We start from the raw sequence: 10,731 nt of genomic DNA on the forward strand, positions 1-10,731 counted from the left end.
CCATCAAGCCACATACTGCAGATTTGGGCACACTACTGTACACATTGTTTTCATGAAAATATATAAATATAAAACAAAATCAAGGAACAAAGTGATCTTTGTTTTTTTGGGGGGAGATCCGGTCGTGGGGCCTGAACTCTGGGCCTGGGCGCTAGGATTACAGGTGTGAGCCACTGGGGCCTGGCTGTTTCCCTTCTTACATGCTAATGGACATTTGTAAATTACTATGTCATATGTTTTTTTTCTTTCTCCTTCCCCACTTTTTTGCCCTTGTGGTGAAGATTGAACTCAGGACCTTGTGTATACTATGCTCTGTCGTTGATCCATACCTCCAAACCTCATTATTTGTTTGTTTTTGTTGGTTGTGGGGCCTGAACTGGCACTGTCCCTCAGCTCTTCTGCTCAAGGCTAGTGCTCTACCACTTGAGCCACAGCCCCACTTCCAACTTTTTCTGCTTATGTGGTGCTGAGAAATCAAACCCAGGGCCTCATGCATGCAAAGCAAGCACTCTACCACTGAGCCACCTTCCCAGCCCCACTCGTTGGTTCTTTATTTGTGAAGAAAGAATGTAGTTACTGCCACATACATATTAATAGCAGCTAGTAGTAATTTCTGATGTGTCTTTCAGAAGTCCCTTTGTCTTTTCTTTCCTTGTTTGATTTTGACCCTACGGATTGAACTTAGGGTTAGGCACTGTCCCTGAGACATTTTACTCAAGGCTAGTAGTCTACAACTTGAGCCACAACCCCACTACTGGCTTTTTTGGTAGTTAATTGGAAGTAAGAAACTTTGGGCTTTCTTGCCTAGACTGGCTTCAAACCATGATCTATAGATCTCAGCTTCCTGAGTAGCTAGGATTATAGGCATGAACTACTTTCACACAGCCTTTTGTCTTTTCTTTATTTGATAGATATATAGACCATAGTCTGATAGAGTAAGCAGTTTAACTGGATTTTGTGAGGTACTCTTATAAAATTGAACCTATATACCTTCTGTAGCATTTAATTCCTTGACTCAGTAGTTCTGTAACATTTGGTTTGTATCTTTCACAGTGCTTACCACATAAGTATTTAATATGAATCATTGATTAAATCATATGATTTTAGAATTAGAAAAAGGACCTTTTAAATCATCTAGTTTTCTCTGACCTATTTCTATCATAATTGTTAATGGAGGATCATATATTAGTAGTTTGTTATGATTTTTGCAGAGTTACCACTTTTTTTTTTCTGGGTCCAGTCGTGGGGCCTGAACTCTGGGCCTGGGCGTTGTCCCTCAGCTCTTCAGCTCAAGGCTAGTATTCTACCACTTGAGCCATAGTGCCGCTTCCAGCTTTTTTCTTTTTGCTTATGTGGTGCTGAGGAATCGAACCCAGGGCCTCATGCATGCAAGGCAAGCACTCTACCACTGAGCCACCTTCCCAGCCCCAAGAGTTGCCACTTTTATTACTATATGTTTTGCCAAGAGTTGCCACTTTTATTACTATATGTTTTGCCACTGATGTCATAATCAAGAAAAAATAATATAGACAATGTTTAATAAATTGTACTTTTAGCCAGGTGTTGTCTGTAATCCTAGCTACTCAGGAGGCTGAGATCTGAGGGCTGTGGTTCAAATCCAGCCCAGGCAGGAAAGTCTGTGAGACTCTTACCTCCAATGAACCACCAGAAAACCAGGAAGTGGCGCTATGGCTCAAATGGTAGAGCACTAGCCTTCAGCTGAAGTGCTGAGGTACAACACCCAGGCCCAGAGTTCAAGCCCAATGACCGCCCCCCCCACCCACACAAACAAAATTGTACTTTGATGCAGTTTTCTTTGTGATTATGTTTATAGAATAGAAGTAGAGAAAATAAGTTTGTTGTTTTTTTTTGTTGTTGGTCGTGGAGCTTAAACTCTGGGCTTGGGTGCTGTCCTTGCGCTCTTCAACTCAAGGTGAGTACTCTACTACTTGAGCCACAGCACCACTTCTGGCTTTCTAGTGGTTTATTGGAGATAAGAGTCTCATGGACTTTCCTGCCTGGGCTGGCTTTGAACAGTGATTCTCAGATCTCAGCCTCCTGAGTAGCTAGGATTACAGGCGTGAGCCACCGGCGCGCGGCTGAGAAAATAAGTTTTAATTACTTATGTTTCATGTTCTTTAAGTACTTACTTATCATTAAAAGGCATGGTTTTTCTTTATTTGTATAACAATTCATATGATAGTTTAAATGTTTTTGGCTACGCTGGATAGTTTACTTGTATTCTGCTCTTGAGCCTTACCTCTAGCCAAGCTTTTTGCTACTTATTTTGGAAAGGGAAGTCTCATGGACTTTGCTGGGCTCACATTGAGCCTTTGTCTTCTGCATAAAGTAGCTCTGGGTTGCTAGGATTACAGGCATGAACTTCAAGAGTTTTTTTTTTCTCCCTCTAAAGCAAGAAACTACTGAATATCATTTGATACAATAATATTTCTAGTGTTTCAGAAAATACAAATTTGTGAATTCTTACAAGTGTATGGAATCAAGTTTTTCTAAGAATTTTAAATGTTTAAGTACATGATCTCACTATCTTAGAAACATGTTTTAATGTTATTTGTTAGGCTCACAAATTTGTTTTTAGTTGTCAAGCTATGAGAGCCAGATTGCCAAGCTGCGATCTGAGGTTGAAAAAGGAGAAGCATTACAACAAAGTCTGGAATATGATCTGGCTGTTGCTAGAAAGGAAGCTGGACTTGGAAGACAAGCTGCTGAAGAGCAATTAGCTGAAGCCCACAGGATCCAAGAAAAACTTCGTGGTAAGAATATTGTTATTTCGGGGCTGGGAAAGTGGCTCAGTGGTAGAGTGCTTGTCTTGCATGCATGAGGCCCTGAGTTTGATTCCTTAGCACCACATAACCAGAAAAAAAAAGCCAGAAGTGGCACTATGGCTCAAGTGGTAGAGTGCTAGCCTTGAGCTGAAGAGCTAAGGGACAGCGCTGAGGCCCAGAGTTCAGGCCCATGACCGGACCCCCCCCCCCAAAAAAAAGAATATTATTTGTTTTAATGTTTGGGGCTGTAACATTATTAACATTATTCTAGAGCATTGCTTGATGTGTATATTTGGGTAGGATCAAAGGGAGGGTTTGGTTCATTGACTGGCCTTTGACTGATAGACTTTGCTGAGTGTGTATAAAATCTGGCAATTCTGTGAATACTTACTTACTTTAGATTCTTTAAAAAAATTTTTTTTATGATGTTGAGGATCCAATTCAGGGCCTTTTGTGTGCTACTTAAGTATTCGTCCTCCTTCAAAATGTATTTCAAGGACTGGGAAGGTGGCTTGGTGGTGGAGCACTTGCCTTGCATGCATAAGGCCCTGGGTTTGATTCCTCAGCACCACATAAGCAAAAAAGAAAAAAGCCACAAGTGGTACTGTGGCTCAAGTGGTAGAGCACTAGCCTTGAGCTGAAGATCTGAGGGACAGCGTCCAGGCCCAGAGTTCAGGCCCCACGACCTGACCAAAAAAACACAAACAAACAAAAAGTTGTATTTCAAAATTACTTTTGCTTCCTACTACTACCATTGTTAAAGAAGGTCTTCCAAGAGTGCAAAGATACCCTGGATTCTAAGGCATATTGGAAAAGACTGGAGCAGATAAATTAGATCAGTCAAAGCATTGCAAAAGTACTTAGAAGGTACAAGAGACATACAAATCTTCTCAGACACAGTCAAAAGATTAAACCCACAGATGTAGGGATAGATGAGGAAGAAGAAAGAAAAACTAAAGGCTTTGAAAACCTATTCAACAAAATAAGAGCAGAAAATGTTTGAGAAATAGAGTATCATCCTTGTGTTGGAGGCCTACCATACTCCAAACAGGCAAGATTAGAAAAGAAATGCTCCTAGATACAGTATAGTAAGCTATTTAAATATACAGAATATCGAAAGTGTCAAAAGAGAGGAAACAAGTAACTTACTATCACAAGCTCATTGTAAAAACAGCAGATTTCTCAACACAGATAACTAAATGCTAGGAGGACTTGGAAAGACATTATTCCAGACCCAAAAGACAACTGTCAACCCAGATTATTTTACATAGTGAAGCTATCCATAAAAATTGGTTGAGAAATAACAACATTCCACAATAAACAAAAACTACTGGAATTTATGGCTTCCAAACTAGCACCACAAAAGGTAGTTAGGGAAAAATTACCCGCAGAAGAAGCAAACATCACAAAAAAACAAAATGCCAGGAAACATGGCATACTTCTCTCAATATTGACATTGAATGTTAAAGATCTTAGTTCTTTAGTCAAAAGACATACACTAGTCAGGTTCTGGTGGCTCACATCTGTAATCCTAGTTACTTAGGAGGCTGAGATCTGAGGATCGTGGTTCAAAGCAAGCCTGGGCAAGAAAGTCTGTGAGACTCTTACCACCAATTAACCACTAGAAACCTGGAAGTGGAGTGGTAGCTCAAAGTAGTAGAGCACTAGCCTTGAGCAAAAAGAGCTCAGAGAAAATGCCCAGGATGCGAGTTCAACCCCCATGACTGAAAAATCGAACAAACAAAACCCTCAAAAAACATAATGGATACTTAGATCAAAAAACAATATCTAAAACAAGATCTAACTCTTTGTTGCTTATAAGAAACACAACGGACAAGGGTCTCATATCTAAAATATACTTGGAACTCAAAAAATTAAACCACCCAACAACAAATCCTCAAAGAAACAACTGCCCAATAACTAAGTGGGCGAAAGACTTAAAGAGAAGCTTCTCTGAAGAAGAAAGAAGGATGGCTAATAGACACATGAAGAAATGTTCAACATCCCTAGCAATAAAAGACATGCAAATCAAAACAACATTGAGATATCACCTCACTCCAGTTAGAACAGCAAAAATCAAGAACTCTAACAACAACAGATGCTGTAGGGGATGTGGACAGAAAGGAACCTTACTTCATTGTTGGTGGGAATGTAAACTTGTTCAACCACTTTGGAAAGCAGTATGGAGGTTCCTCAAAAGACTTCACATAGAACTCCCCTATGAGCCAGCAATCCCACTTTTGGGCATTTACCCTAATATTTACAAAAAAGACCACACTAAAGCTACCAGCACAACTATGTTTATTGCAGCATTATTTACCATAGCTAAGATATGGAACCAACCCAGATGCCCCTCAGTAGATGAATGGATCAAGAAAATGTGGTATATATACACAATGGAATTCTATGCCTCCATCAGAAAGAATGACATTGCCCCATTTGTTAGGAAATGGAAAGGCTTGGAAAAAATTATATTAAGTGAAGTAAGCCAGGCCCAAAGGAACATAGGTCCCATGGTTTCCCTTATTTGCAATATCTAGTATAGGTATGAGCCAAGCGGAAAAAGTCAGAGAATGTGATGTTAGGAAAACGAACCCTCAAATATGTATTTTAATGTTTTTGTTTCTTTCATGCATGTGTTTCTAACGCATTTATAAGATTATTTCTTGGTTGCTTTGTATGTCCCTCCCCCACAGTGTAACCCCTGCTTTCACTATATTTGATGTCAGTATAACATGTGGAGGAGATGGGGACAAACAAGTCGTTTAAGGATTCAGGTAGACCTGTCGCAACAATGAGAAGTACAAAATGTCATGTCAAAACCAGCTTTACAATGTCGGAGGGGGGGTGAGGGGGGATATGATTGGGTGGGGGGGAGGGGGGAGGCTGGGAAGGGAGGTGAAGAGTAAACAAAGGAGGAGGCTGCAATGCTTGGTAAGAAATGTATGCATTATCCTGACCATATAATTGTAACCCCTCTGTACAGTATGTTCTCAAATAAAATAAAATAAAATTAAGAAAAAAAAAAAAAGAGTTATGTGAGGTAGGAGAAACAGAGTTGATGGACTAAGATCACATGGCAGAGTGGCGGGATAATAATAAAATATAAAATAATAAAATGAACATTTAGTGGGAATTTTTATCATAGTTCATTATGGAATATATGATATGAATCATCTCTTCACGCTTGCTATGAAAGCTTCATAAAGCCCTCATTAGAAACTACCATATTTGTGGATGTGGGTTCATTGGGAGATAAAGGCAAGAACTTTACTTCTATATTCAGTTTTGTTCAATAAAAAGAAAATTATATAAAAGCCAAAAAAAAAAAAAAGAATGGGAAAAAGACCTTCCAAGCAAATGGACTTCAAAAGTGTTTAGCATTAGCCATATTTATATCTGATACTCTAGATTGCAAGCTAAAAATTAGTCTGAAGAAACAAAGTCGCTTCATATTTGTCAGGAGCCCTAAAGGGAGTCTCTCTGCATGTTAAGCTTGACTATCTCGCTGGAACATCTCCAGGCTGTTTACAGAATCCAGTCCTTTCATCCTGCCCTAAACAAACACCAGGTAGCTGCTAAGGACCACCTTTTCACACTGCCCTAAGCAAACATCCTACAGCTGCTACGGCCAAAGAAAAGGCTTCCTTATTCTAAGCATATAAATACCCCTGTGTGAAAAATAAAAATTGGCAGCTTGATCAGAATCCTTGTCTTGCTGTCATTCTTCGTGTCTCTTGTCCCTTCATTCCTTCTAGCTTAGGTTCACTGCCCTCGTTGAAGTCCTGCGGGTCGGACAATATTAATGAAGGTAATCATCCATGAAGAAAAATTATGATTGTTAATATATATGCACCAAATAGCTCACACTCAGATTTATTAAATACTTCTGAACTTACAAACTTTTATAGATAATAACAATAATAATGAGAGACTTCAGTATTTCACTTTCACAGATAGGTTATCCACATAAAAACATCAGTAAAGAAATCCTAGAATGGCAGGATTAAATGGCAGTGTAGACCAAATGAAATGATCAGACATCTACAGATGTTACAACACAATACACATTCTTCTTGGCAGCTCATAAGACTTTCTAGAATATATAGCAAGTCTGAGAAAATATAAGAAATATTCTATCAGACCAAAATGGAATTAAACGATATCTCAACAGAAAAAAGATACTATAGACAGTATTCAAACATAGACACTAAACATAATACCAAACCTCAAATTATCTTGAAGAAACAGGGTAAGCTGGGCGCTGGTGGCTCACACCTGTAATCCTAGCTACTCAGAAGGCTGAGATCTGAGGATCACGGTTCAAAGCCAGCCTGGGCAGGAAAGTCCGTGAGACTCTTATCGCCAATAAAACCACTTGAAAACTGGAAGTGGTGCTGTGGCTCAAGCCATAGAGTGCTTGTCTTGAGCTGAAGAGCGAAGGGACAGCTCCAAGGCCTCCCATGACTGACCAAAAAAAAAAAAAAAAAAAAAAGAACCATGGTAACAAAAACATGGTATTGGAACTGTATGTATGTATACTTTACAGGAAATCATGTCATTTACAGGAAAGTGAATGCAATTGGAGGACATTTGTTCAGAAAACAAAATGTCACATTTTTAGTTATATGAAAACTATATATATTGGCAAGAACAAAATATCCTAAATTTCTAAAATTCTGTATTTTCATACTGTTAGACCAAAAAGGCTACAGGTTCTTATCTTTTAAAAATATGCACACATAAGTGCTTTGCTTTTTGTTTGCTTTGTTTTTTTGTTGTGCTGGGAATAAAACTCAGTTGAGCATGCTTGGCAAGCACTATCTATCTATCTATCTATCTATCTATCTATCTATCTATCTATCTATCTATCTATCTATCTATCTATCTATCTATCTATCTATCTATCTGCCTGTCTGTCTATCTGTCTGTCTGTTGTGGGGCTTAAACTCTGGGTCTGGGTGCTGTCCCTGAACTCTTCAGCTCAAGGCTAGCACTGTATCATTTGAGCCATTGTACCACTTCTGGTTTTCTCGTGGTTTTATTGGAGATAAGAGTTTCATGGCCTTTCTTGTCTGGGCTTGCTTTGATTGGTGATCCTTGGATCTCAGCCTCCTGAGTAGCTGAGTAGCTACCAGCGCCTGGCTAGGCAAGCACTATTTATAGCACTAACTACAATACAAGCCCTCTTTTCTTTTTAATTCTGATCAGAGATCTCAAACTGCTTTTCATAAATAAATAAATAAATAAATCACAAACTGCTTTTCATAAATAAATAGCATAAACATTAATATACTGCTGAACCAAATTACAAAAGAGACTCAGAGACAAAGGTATAGTAGAGGGTGCATAATTTTTTTTTTTTTAAGGATTTGACAATGAAGTGTCTTTTTATTCTCTTCCTCTGAAAACTTGCATGGAGAAATTAAACCAAGGAAAAGTAATAAAAATTATAGGCCTCAGGGGTCTCAAAGGAAAAACAGAATAAAATCAGGTATCCACTAATATGCTCAGACATTGCACACTTAGTGGTCCTGAATCAAAAATTAAGAATGGTCTCTAAAGGGATGGGGAAAACATCCAGTACCCTTTACAAATTTAAATAGAGGGCAGCAGACATGCTTTACACTCCAAAACTATGGTAGCAGTCATTCTAAATGTGATCAAGGTAAATGTAGAATGGAGATGTTCTAAACACAGCTACGATTCAGCAAATCTTAAAACACACTAAAACCATGATTACATTGAAGGAAAATGCACAAATAGGGATTTTGAGGGTTTTTTTTTTCATTTGAAGGTAATCTTAATGCTATTAAATTCACAAATATACTAATTTAAATACCCAATCCTATGTATCGAAAACACACAATGCATACATACAAGTATCTATTCTCTCCACATGTCAGCGCCCATTCATATCATGGTTTAGAAATGAGGAGAATAGATTCCCCTTAAACTGCAAGTCAATAGGTGTTTCTTTACAGTTAACTTTAGAAAAATTCATACAAAATAGTAATTAACAATGATCTTTACTTGTTAACTCACAAGGAAAACACCTTCAAAACTGCATTTTGTTAAAGTTTCTGTACTAAAATGTAGAAAAACTGAACTACACAAATATTGAAAAGTTAAAAATTCCTAAATTTTTTATTCCTGGTACCACTACCACAATTCACAGGGCAATATAGCTGATGTAATGAAAAGAAAAAGAAAAAGACAAAGCTGCAACAGATAAAAGACCTCAGCAATGTACATCTAATTGACACTACGTTGCATTAATCAATAGCTGCACTTTTTGCAAACTGTGGCTGTGACAGTCCTGAACAAGAAGGGTTTCCTGTTTAAGCTGCAGTAACTTTTCTGACTATGGATCATCGTTCCTTCTGTGGCAGATTTTTACAGTTCCTCTAAGGCATTTGGGACGACTGTCTCAAAGTAAACTGCAGCTTTCCTGACAACTCCTCGCTCTCTCTCCTGCTAAGAACTGTAGCCCTTTTTCTGTTGTTTTTAAAACCTTCTACTACCATATCTACCCCTTCCACCACCAGATCCATAACCACCACCATATGGACTGCCAGAGCTTCTTCCACCAAAACTGCCCCCTTTCATGGGTCCATAATTTGATTGCTGTTGTCCACTGTAATTTCCAAAATCATTATAGTTACTGCCACCAAAATTTCCTCCTTCATTGTAACCATCATATCCTCCTCCACCACCCCCATATCCTCCACCTTGGTTTCCATAACCTATTCAACCACCACCACAGCCTCCTCTACTACTATAACCAGGACGGCCACCATAGTTGCCACCATCACCTCCAAATCCATTCTATCCACCATCACCTCCTCCATAGCTACTTCTGCTGCCACCACCTCCACCACCATAGCCTCCTCTTCCACCAAAGTTTCCACCAAGTCCAAAATTACCTCCACCACCTCCAAAGTTTCCTCCACGACCCATAATGTTGCCAGATCCACCTCCACTACCTCTCTGTGATCCAGCAGACTGCATCTCTTGTTTAGAAAGGGCCTTTTTCACTTCACAATTATGCCCATTAATAGTGTGGTATTTCTGAACAACAATTTTATCAACTGTATCATGATCATCAAAAGTTACAAAAGCAAATCCTCTCTTTTTCCCACTCTGCCGGTCTTCCATAACTTCTATGGTTTCAATCTTGCCATATTTTTCAAAATAGTCTCTCAAATTATATTCTTCTGTATCTTCTTTAATACCACCAACAAAAATTTTCTTCACTGTTAGATGGGCTCCTGGCTTCACAGAATCCTCTCTAGAAAGCTCTCTCTTTGGTTCCACAACACGTCCATCAACCTTGTGGGGTCTAGTACACATGGCTGCATCCACCTCTTCAACACAAGAATAAGTCACAAAACCGAAGTCCCTGGAACATTTTGTCTGAGGATCTCTCATTACCACACAATCTGTGAGTATGCCCCATTTCTCAAAATGTTCTCTTAAACTATCACCTGTAGTTTTGAAGCTCAGACCACCAATAAACAGCTTCCGCAGCTGCCCTGGTTCCTTTGGATCATGGCCTTCCTCCCCCCCCCCCCCCCCCCCCCCCCCCCCCGCCCCCCGGTGACGGCGGCGATGGCCAGAGTCAGGCTGCGGGCCACCGGGAGGCAGTTTTGCCTCCATTTTGAGACCAGACTCGCCTCTTCCAACTAGAGTTCAATATGGGACCGAGAGGAAGAGGCCGAGGGTGCATAATTTTGAAATATATATTGAAAGGGTATAAATTTGATTGAAAGAGATGGTTTGCAGCTATGAAAATTGAACAAGGAAGCATGTTGAAATTGTTTTGGGAAGGTAGGAAAGGGAGAAGGGGGAAAGGAAATTGATAGACGGGGTGAGATTGATTGGGACATATTTTAAACATGTCTGGAAATATAGCAGGTGTGAGCTACTGGTGCCCTACTCCTTT

At 39.3% G+C, this 10,731-nt stretch overlaps 1 pseudogene; it reads right to left on the minus strand.

Moving 5' to 3' along the window:
- Positions 1 to 9,073: 9,073 nt before the first annotated feature.
- LOC122095771 lies at positions 9,074 to 10,445 on the minus strand (annotated as a pseudogene).
- Positions 10,446 to 10,731: the final 286 nt, after the last annotated feature.

The sequence above is a fragment of the Dipodomys spectabilis genome, unplaced genomic scaffold (genome assembly GCF_019054845.1).
Source record: "Dipodomys spectabilis isolate Male_0828 unplaced genomic scaffold, ASM1905484v1 ptg000361l, whole genome shotgun sequence".
Taxonomy (NCBI): domain Eukaryota; kingdom Metazoa; phylum Chordata; class Mammalia; order Rodentia; family Heteromyidae; genus Dipodomys; species Dipodomys spectabilis.